General features: G+C 39.5%; 1 long non-coding RNA gene across 1 annotated transcript; it reads right to left on the reverse strand.

Annotated features, from left to right (window-relative positions):
• Window positions 1–735: 735 nt before the first annotated feature.
• LOC112967202 lies at window positions 736–10,729 on the reverse strand. The gene is made up of 3 exons (XR_003253892.1): window positions 9,756–10,729; window positions 4,092–4,416; window positions 736–897 (listed from the first exon to the last, which is right to left on the reverse strand). It is a non-coding gene; the product is annotated as an uncharacterized LOC112967202 (long non-coding RNA).
• Between the last annotated feature and the right edge of the window lie 107 nt (window positions 10,730–10,836).

Here is a 10,836-nt window from a genome sequence, read left to right on the forward strand (position 1 = left end):
GCAACCACAGGTATTCGATGTAGCTGGGTATATTTGCAGTACCTTGTTTGCAAAGCTCTTTTTAAGTGGACAAGAGGAGGCTTCCAGTTTGTAAACAAACAAACAAACAAACAAACAAAAACCCCAAACACATCTGAGCATTTAAATATTAAACACACCTATTACTTTTTAACTACTCGGTTAATTGGATTACCTGCTACTTCACATTAAAATTCAGTTCAAAATAGTATTTATATTATCATTGCTTAAAAAACTTGGGTTCAGTCTTGCTTTCCTTCACTGAAATCAGTCCAAATCACTGAAATCAAAAGGGTAATATCGAGGGTCACAGACCTACTATGGCGAGGGAAGACATTACCAGATTTCTAAATGACATGACCTGAGCCATTTTGAAGCAGCAGATTTGTCTCATCTTACACATATGTTTGAACAGCATCCTTGTGTCTCACAGCAGTTTCTGGTATTTAAAATATTTATGCATAAGGCCAAGTAAAATAAAAGCTAATTATAATTAGCTAGAAACGATGGGAAGATATACTTTAGAGGAATACTTCGGCTGAACTAAGGGGAGAACTAAAAGGAGATTTTTCTGACAAATATTAGACAAATATTGTCTTCTAAGGGAAATGGTGGGAGCTCCACAGTTTGGTCCACTTAACACGAGGCTAATGAAACACAAAAGTATTTTATATGGAACAGTCCTGCCCAATACCCCTATGAGCTTGAAGAGAAACAGGACCAAGCCTATCAGCTTGCTAACAGGCCAGGACACCTTCCTTTGCACTGTGCTGTTCTCCGAGTTCATGACAGGTATTATTCTTAAGGACTTCCTTGTTGCTAGAGGAACACTCATGATCCATCTTTCGTTATCTTGGTATCTTCGTGCTGTTGCAACAGCTGAAAGGGGAATTCGGAGAAGGTGAAAATCTTGGCTAGCAGATATCAGCTAGTATGTGCATCAAAGACGCCTACTCAAATATTAGAATTATCACTATACATTTCATTGTCAGTCTGTCACACTATCATTTAAAATTTTCATGTATTACTTTTCTAAAAAATATTCTGAATTTTGAGAAGTTCAGGAGTGAAAGAAGCTTTTATGTCTGAATGGCTATCAGGGTTTGGTTTGGTTTAGTCTTCTGGAGATAAAGAGAAGAAAAAAAATTATCAGATGACAAAAGGATTAGTTTCAGGAAATCAGTGGCTGTAAAATTCAAGTACTGAGTTCCATGATGCTCAGTGGACTTTTGGATTTGTTATATTTTGGTAAGATTGTTTTCCTCTGCTGTACAATGCAAAGGTTATTGATCCTAAGTAGGAATTAATCTGTCTTAAGGTGGTATCATTACCCAGTGCAATTATTCTGGTAACTACTGAGGACCCCAGATCACCCTGTTGGACACATACAATTGTGTAAGAAGGCTTAGAAAAAATCAACTACAATTTTATAGTTAAAAAGAACCCTTCTCCCATTTATGAACACACTATCGTGTACATATATACTCCATTTGAAAACAAGTGTTTAAACCACATATGCTCAATTAAAAATGGACAACTCCTGAATGAAGAAATATTTGTTTTCAGGTAATGATTTAGGGGTCCCGTGCAGTGCATAAGTATTTTATATAGTGTCTAACACAGAGCTGTAAAGTTAAAATTGGAAGTAATAAAAGCACTGGAAGAAGTGTTGAAGAGATTTATGCAAAGCAGAGGATAAATTTTCAGCTTTGATTTGGATGGAGAACAGATGGAGAATCAGTGAAGTAGAGAGATATAAGAAGACTGTTCTATTAAGCACAAGCTGTACAGAAGATTTTTGCACAATGATAAAAGCATGTGGAAGGATAAAAAGAGTTAGTACTAAATGAGTTGAGGAGACAGTAGTCTGTGAAAAGGAGAAAAGCATAGCTTGGGAAGCATGCACCTTCCTCCAGAAGGGCTGTTTTGTGTATAGTGGCCAGCGTGGATCAGTTTACAAAAAGGGAAGTTGTGCAGCTCATCCAACTTTCACGAAGCTGCTAAACCCCTCTTTTAGGCTCCGTCTTGAACCAGCAGAGAGGATAGGTTCCTCCAGAGGAAGGCTCGGCATATCTACGCTAGCTTCCTGGCAGAGTCACCCTGTAGGGGAGCCTGTCTTTCCTAATTACAACAGAGGAAAGCTATGGAAACAAGGAGCTTAAATTAGATGTCATAGCAGAATGACTACACTCGGTATGCCATACCAGCGCTGCTCAGAACACCAAAGAGTACACCAGCTCCTCCAGAACATTTCCCCTGTGGGGATCAAGCCAGAAAGTCTAAATTTCCATTTTAATTACTCTGCATCTTTACCCAGCACATTTATATGCGTCCTAGTATATTTTTAGGAGTTAGTATATCTTTATTTAAAAGCAAATCTGCCTCAAATTAAATTTAAATCTTACCTTCCATTTTCCGTAACTTTGCTGCTAAGAATGCAGCAGTCTGTTTTAGCCTTCAAGGTTTCTCGTATTGCCCCACCGCTTGACAGAATTGCTAACAACACACGTTCTATATGCCAGGTAGTTTGGGGGTTTGGGTTTTTTTCTGGCAAAACCTCCTCCATTTTGATTGTGAAAACAGTAATAAAACAATGTGAAAATTAAATACAACAAAACCAAAATTAACTGAAATTCTGTTGGCCAATCTACGATGCTGACTTTGCATACAAAATTCTACCTCGATATACTTTGTAATAGCTAAAAAGTCACAGGACACCGAAGGAAGTGTATTAACTTGACCAAACGTGACCTCCAACTAGTTCTTCTTTTTTCCCTACTGTTATTGAAGATCTATGTACTCTTGAATAAAACTTTGGAATAGTATCTACACTCATGTTAAAAGTTTTTTATATAAATTTCCTTTAATGCACTTTAAATTATTGAAAAGGCATAAATAATACCATAAAGCCTAATTTCCTTTTCCCTAGTTCTGATTTCTTATCTATCTTTTCACAGCTTGGACAATGAGGATAATTTTAGCTAGTTTTACTCTCAGGTTTTCCTATTTGAACAGAAAACCACAAGCACTGGCCTGTTTTCCCCTTCCAATATGTTTCTAACTAGAATGCATTTAACCCGATTACAGAATCATAGTAAACAAGGCTGGGAAGGACTCATGTGAAGGACTCCCTAAAGGTGGGTTATAGAGAAGAGAGTCCAACAAAAGCCAGCCTCTTCTCGGAGGTGCACAGTGAAAGGACAGGAGGCTACGGCCAAACAGCGCAGCAAGGGAAATTCGGCATGGATATTTGCAGAATGAAAGTGATTAACCACTGCAAGAGGGACCCAGAGAGCCTGGGCAATCTCCATCTTTTGAGATTTTTAAAAATCAACTGGACACTGCCCTGAGCAACCTGATCTAACTCTGACATCAGCCCTGCTTTTAGCAGGAAGTTGGAAACCTCCAGAGGTCCTTCAAAACCTCAATTATTCCATGACTCCATGTCCTCTTATATCCAGACTGCCTTGGCATGGCAGGGGGCATGTCCATGATACTAAATTTTTGGATCTTCCAAAACAGAGAGGTCACATTCAAACTGTGCATTGGGAATGGCTGTTTTAGCAGTTTAACAGCACAGATGCCCTAGTGCCCAGGAATGCTCCCTGCCACTGTTTCCGCTACTAGCATACATGAGTACATGAGACAAACAGTCCTCTCTAACCCTCCAAATTATTCCTAGACAACTCCTGTTAGACGTGTGCCTAGCCTGCTATTAAAACAACACACAATACCAGTTATGCAGTTATGAAACAGTTCAGTCCTTCAGGCCTGGCTTCATCTGACCTAACTTTAAGCCTGTGAAGTCAGGCGAGGTCAAGCCCAGGGGTTATGTAATTTCTCACATGGAAGTAGGAGTTTCTTTTCCATTGTCCCGCACAACAGGAATTAACCGTGTACTTGTTAATTACTCAGTATTATGGCTTCAGCTTTCTGCAAGGCTGAGACAATTTCACAATCTCTATGTTAAGTGCAAATTCACTTTGCTGAGATTCAGTACTTCTCCCCAGCGCTGTTATCTAACAGACAAGTAGAGGATTGCCAGTATCTCCCTGCTAATGACATTTGGGTACCTCTCGTATGAGTTTCCAAAGTGCTCACAGCAATTCGGCCTCTGTTTGCGGGCAGCCAAAGCTGTCCTTGAACTTTATGTCGCCCTTTCTTCAACTATGATTCGACACGCGTGTCAACAGCCAGGTGTGATCAAATGTTTGGAGGCACGCGGTGCCAAAGCTCAGTACTGGCACAGAAAGACTTCCTGCACAGGAGATGACATTTGCGGAGTTGTACAGACTGGCCAGTTAGAACCATTAGTACTCGACAACCTCTGTCCTTTGGCAGGGATCCATCCAGCTTGTCAGCAGGCACCATGATATCTTAACAAACAGACAAGGGAGTCTACGGCCAAGAAAGAAGTACATGTAAACAACACAGCGTAATACTACACACAAAAAAGAACCAAAACTCCAGATGAATGCAAACCAATAGTTCACTTCATGGGCTACAGTCATGTCCTTCAAACCAAAGATACTTAGCAATTTGCAAGAATATATAAGGCAGTATATTAAGACAATGAAACACTCTATGAATGTTGTTAACAAAATTAGCACAAAATTCACAAGAATATCCTAATTTCAGCAATCAAAAAAAATTTTTTTTTGTCATGTAAGAAAAGCCCTAGCTTCCTAACTGAAATTTAGGCTGCAGGTTGATGAGGTGAAGTTTTCAGAAGCAATACTAGCAAAAGGCCTTCTCATCCTCTATCAGATCCCTGTTCCTTCCTGCTCCCATCCTGCAGTGACTGGGCTGTGCATGGGTCAGAGCACTTATATGGCTAAAAAAAAAGACTTTCCAAAACACTTTTAAAGTACATCAGTTTCCTGATTCAATTAACAGCTCAGCTGCCCAAACAGTTGTGCCAACATGGTAGAGAAGGCATCATCACTCTTATGTTACACAAATCAATTACTAAGGTCACCCTTGCTATCGTATCTCATACCTTGAATGTATCAGCGAATTACGTGTCTCTGCAGCTATCAGAAATTCCCTTTTTAGGTTGAACACTTAAGTATTTATTACAATAATGCTGACTGCATTTCTTTACATTGTACCTAACATAGATAGCATAACCAAGCATTAACCCAGATAAAAAAAGAACTAGCCACAATTTGCTTTGTAAGTATGGGGCTAATTTTTTCCCTTGTCTCCCTCATCTCAGAACCTTAGTTCACCCCCAAATGATTACAAGACAAAATACTGGCTGCACTGAAATTACTGCCAAGCTTCCATTGACTTCAAAGAAGCCACAGTTTTACACTCAGTTTGTAAATATTCTAATGCTTCTGTAACCCCTATACAGCTGTGACCTCCATTACCATGTCTACCTTTTGTCCTTAACATTTTATTTAGACAGGAACGACATTGTAATCATCACAAAATGCAGCTACACTGATCTTCATTGATGCACTGTTATCTCAAAACACTTCCATCTGTAAACAGCATAAAAAAAAAAAGTGCATGATAACAGTGTGCCTGAAAAGCTGGACTATTGTAAGAAGTAAAAGATGCAAGAAGGGCTTTTGCAAATTAGTTACATACAAGGCAAATAGAAAATGCAACAGTAGAAAATATAAGAATTACCTAGGATTGACTTGTTTATTGCTGAAAGAAAGGTTTCTCACAGCAAGATTTATACAGAAGGAGGAGAAATGGTCTCTCTATATATGGTGACACAAGTAAAAGGGAATTCCAGTTGCCTACTAGAAAGATTAAGATTTGAACAACCTTTTCTGCACAATGTTGTTGAATATCTATGAGGATGTGATTTATTAGCTTGGTTCTGCACTAACCATGGGTACAAAGACAAGCAATTTAAAAGAAAATATTATTTGTTCTGAAAAGGTATGCACCAAAACATCTTTGGAAAGATTCTTCCAAAGGGCACTGTCATACTAAAAATCTTTACTGAGATAATAGTTGTTTTACCCAAATCAGTTTTAAATCTGAAAAGATTCTCCTAAGGCTACCTCATTTTTTAATACACATGCTGTTATTTCAGTTTTTCCAGGTTATTTATGGTACACAATAAAATGAGACTAACCAAGAGACTAAATTTTACCTCCTAACGCTTCCCCAGTGATACAAATATATTAGTCTACCATAAAGCCTTATGCCATTGTGCAGGAAGGTTACCTAGTTCATTTTTCTGCCTCAAAGCAGGATCAACTTTATCAAAACCATCCTTGACTGATGCTTATCTAAATATTGTTCGAAACTTCAGTGATGGAGAGTCCACAAACTCCGTACACAAACTTTTCTACCATGCAGCTAGCCTTAGCATTAGATTTTTCTTAATGCTTATACTGCAATTGCAGTAATTTAAACACAGTATTTTTGACTATTCACAGTTTATGTCCGTTGCCTTTTGCCCCTCTCTCTTAACGCTATGTCTCCCTTCAGTCGTCTTGTCATTAAATGATACCCGCTCCTTCAGTCTCTCTCACAGACATATATCCTGGCCCTCTTGTTACTCTGCCATAAGCTAGAATTATTCATTATCTTTCTTAAATTGCAGCAAAGTTAGCAGGATTTAGTTGAAGTCTTACTCAGGCCTGTTTTAGACACAGAAAAAGCACTGGTATAGGTTTTTAGATACAAAAAAAGTAGGCAGTCGCATGGCTGAAGACTGCAGGGGCTGACAAAACATTCCTGGAAGAGCTTTCTACATTGCCCATGCCTTTTCCCCAAGCGGATAAAAATCAGTTGTCTGAAACATACATTACCTGATCCTGTTCACATATGCTAGAAGCACGTTTGCTCTCTTGCAACAGCATGACATTAACTCATGTCCAGACAATTTTCTGCAAAATTGCTCATTTCATACATCTTTATTACTAATTACCTCCCAAAATTAAGAAGCCTCAAAACATTTTCACTCTGATAACAAAAAAATCAGTTAAAAGATCTGTACATTTTAACTACTGATCTTAGCTTTTCATTCCATACATCCTCTCTTAGGGTTCTAAATTAAGTAACAGTGCTTTATTAACCTTTCCCATTAAGAAATACTATGATGAGACCTTACTCATTCAGTAATAACCTGGACTAAATATTTTTTAAAAAATATGATGCTCATGAAGTTAACAGGAAGTATCTTCAAATTATTCTTTTTTCCTTACACTGTTACATTCTTTGAATGTGTAAATATCCAATAAAAGCAATGACATAAATGATGACACTACAGCACGCGCCCTGTCACATCCATCTCTCTGCCCTTCTTTCCTTCTAACAGGTACTCGTAATTCTTTCTCAGACTGCGCCGTATTTTTATTAATGTTGTGTTTCAAGCTAATTGGAAAGTAGAAGCCCAAATGACACGGGCAAATTAAATTATGAGACCACAAACCTGTCCTCATTGCACAGATTGCAGTTGTGTGTAACTGTTCAGTGTTTAAGGATAAGTCTCTACTATAAGACTGACTCAATGTAAGCACTTTGTTTTTAAAAGACAAAATGTGTGCTTTGAATGAGAATGACCATAGGAAATCATTTCAATAATCTGAGCTTTGTAACACTTCCTTTTACATATATTCACTGCCCTACTTTCTACTTTACATGGCTCTCCTAAGGGTTTTCTCATCACTTAAATCCCGGAAGAAACAGAGGCATCCTATATATCCGTGGTAAAAAGCTTGAAAAGTCGGGGCGGGGGGAGGAAGAAAACGGAGATATGTTTATTTGCATTAGAGCTACTGCGAAGTAACCGCTGCGGCTAGGCACATTACGGCTGCGTGACTGGCCATGGCTAGTGGCTGCTGGCCAAGCGGGCTACAGCAATTTTCATGCTGGGCTACGTGAAATAACCAGCTAGTGCTTATGCAAACACCATACACACTGTTGGGCATGAAAATAAATATACAGGGCTAATAATAACTGTCTACACACCACCCCAGCCCTCTGCTAGGCTAAGACAATTCCACGTCAATCAAAATAATTATAGAGCTGATCATATTTTACAGACTTACAAATAGCGACAGCCTTTGGTGATATCTTGGGTTCATTTGCAGAACACGACGAATATTTATACATATATTTATAAGATAAATTACATCATAAAAATAAAGGTCTTTTAAAAGATTTACTCTCATCAATTATAGGCATAGGAAGGAAAACAAACATTTAATGTGAAAATATTTTCTGAGGCATTAAAATTTGGTCTCTTAATAAACCATTTTAAAATGTCTATTTCTGTGTATGAGTATGGATGGTCAATTTAAGTTTATAAGACAATTCTACTTGGGATAAATGAAAACTGTGAAAGCGTTATTGCTATTTAACCAGGATTCTTTGTGAGGTTACAGGAATATAATTATACTCAGGAATTAACTCCCGCCTCAGCAAACTATTACTGTCCAATAAAGCCCTCTAGTGGCTAAACACCCTCTTAAACATTAAGCAGAGCTGCACAGCGGCAATCTCACATGCCTTGCACTGCTTTAAATAGTAAATAGCTACACTCTGTGCTGAAACAAGTCCAAACAAGTTTTCTTATTGATGCATGGCTTGCAGCACTTTCAGACTGCACCACCATCAATCTAACCAAATCACAGCGCATATCTCTGGAGCCTTAGTAGCTGCACCTTTTGGTCACCCTGATTTATTTGTTATCCAAAGGGAGAACAAGCTTGAAAGCAGAGCCTGGCTCTGCCCCATCCTCGGCAACACACGGGACCAAGCATCCCCAGCACCTTAAATGCCAGCAGTTTGTACAGAAATGTTGAGTATTTGGGCGTATGCAGCCCTGTGGAGAGAGGGGAGCTGAAGCGGAAAATGTACCACCCTGAAGTTCCCTCTATCAATCCACTAGGCGCTAAGCAGGCACAGCAAGAGATAGCAGACATTCCCTGGGCTGTTCAGTTCTTACAGCTGCGCTGAGTGTGCACTTTTTAGAGTTAAAAGAATAACAGCAAATAAAATGATCACCATTATCATCTCTCAAGCAGGGCTTATCTCTGCTTACCTCTGTGAGAGGCAGATGATACTAAGGCCCTAAACCTGGAAGTACATTAACATATACAATTAAAATAAGTCTAGATTTTTACAGGAACTGAATCATTCTCCTGACATGGTTTTCAGCTCTGGCCTGTTCTCTCTGCAGCGGCAAGCATTTTGTGCTCTGCCTATTGTCAATGGCAGAGGAAAAGGAAAATGGAAAGGAGAAAACAAAATCCTGTTTGTTCAGTTTTTGATAAATTCTCATACACCTGAGAGCGCATATTTGTGGAGCAACAGAGAAGAGCTGGCATTTGCGGCATTGTCTTTTCTTTCTCACCTTCAAAATCAATTAATTAAATCAAAATCAATTAAACCTGGCTTTTTGATTTACTGCACTCACAGAGTCAAGGGGCTGAAGCTGGCAAGAAGAAAGAATCTCTTTCATTTAAAAAAGAGGGCAGTTAGAATAATTCCTCTGCTTCATCTCCACCCAACCCTGTCTATATCCCATGGCCACTGCTTTTCTGAACTAGCTTCCAAAGCAAGCTGGAAACTAACTACTTTCAATCTGAATAGTAGGATTTTCTGTTCCACAAATCTTTTCCACTATAATCATACAAGAGGAGAGGTCTTATCCCTTGCAGTCTTCTTGAACACTCTGTCTCTGAATATCTTGCAGTTGGCATGTCAGGTAAACAGTCAAATTATTTTGAGCTTTTTTGGATAGACATGTGAAACTTTACCTTGTAATCAATAGTCTGTCACAGATACGTAGACATCCTCACCTTTTGTACATCACAGGCGGTTGAATTTCATCTACAATCCATGTATTGAGTTCAGAAACTTGTCCATGACTAAGGCAAAACCTGCATTTAGCTGAAAAACATGTCCCTGAAAATCATCAAGTTTTGACTCGAAAGTGTACGTGGAGGATCCGCTCTTTCTGTTGGTAGTTTGTTCCAGCAGTTAATGAAAATCACAGCTGTGTCTTACTTTAATTCATCCACTGGCTCTTTTTAAGCTTTTCTTCACTAAGTTAAAAAACTCTTTACTTCCACTATTTTTTTTTCTTTGTAAAGGCACTTAGGCAATATAGTCAAGTCACCACCTAGTTCTTTTTGGTGAGATGTACAGTTTGAGCTGTTTATGTATTTGACCTTGCACCATGTCAAGCATTTTTTCAACACCTTGAAGCAATTTGGTAGCTCTTTAGTACACATTTTCAATGTTTCAAGATTCTATCAAAAGTATGAATTTCAGAAACTGCACAGCAATCAAACTGCTTTGAAATACCAAGTAGCAACAAAGTGCCACAGCACACATCTTGAAACAGCATGTGCAATTATCTTAAGAAAGGCCTTAGAGACTTTTTAACAAGAAAGTTATGTCCAGTGCAATATTTCAAGACCAACGAAGTTGGCTTGGAGTTATTCCATGTCACATTTACACACTTTGGGTTTACACACACTGGGTTTAAACGTGACCTCCCGAGAAGATAACAAAGGTGTGTATCTTGTTTTGCTTATCTTGTGCCAAAGGGTGTGAATAACTTTTAAACTTGCGGCCTTCATGTTCAAACCTGTGCCACGCCCGCGGGGACGAAGGCCCTCCGGCCCCCGGGTGCGCACTGAGCCCCGACAGCGAGGCACCGCCGAGGCCCGAAGCCCCAGCGCAGGACACGGCGGGACGGGACGCTCCGCACTGGGGACTCAGGGGCCTCCTGCCCGAGGCGCCTCCTCCCTTCCTCGGCCCTCTGCGCTCCTCAGGCCCCGCCACAGGCCTTTCCCAGCGCCACAGGCCGCGGCCAGGACACGGCAGCGCGGG

Source organism: Apteryx rowi, unplaced genomic scaffold (genome assembly GCF_003343035.1).
Source record: "Apteryx rowi isolate R43461 unplaced genomic scaffold, aptRow1 scaffold_269, whole genome shotgun sequence".
NCBI classification, from domain to species: domain Eukaryota; kingdom Metazoa; phylum Chordata; class Aves; order Apterygiformes; family Apterygidae; genus Apteryx; species Apteryx rowi.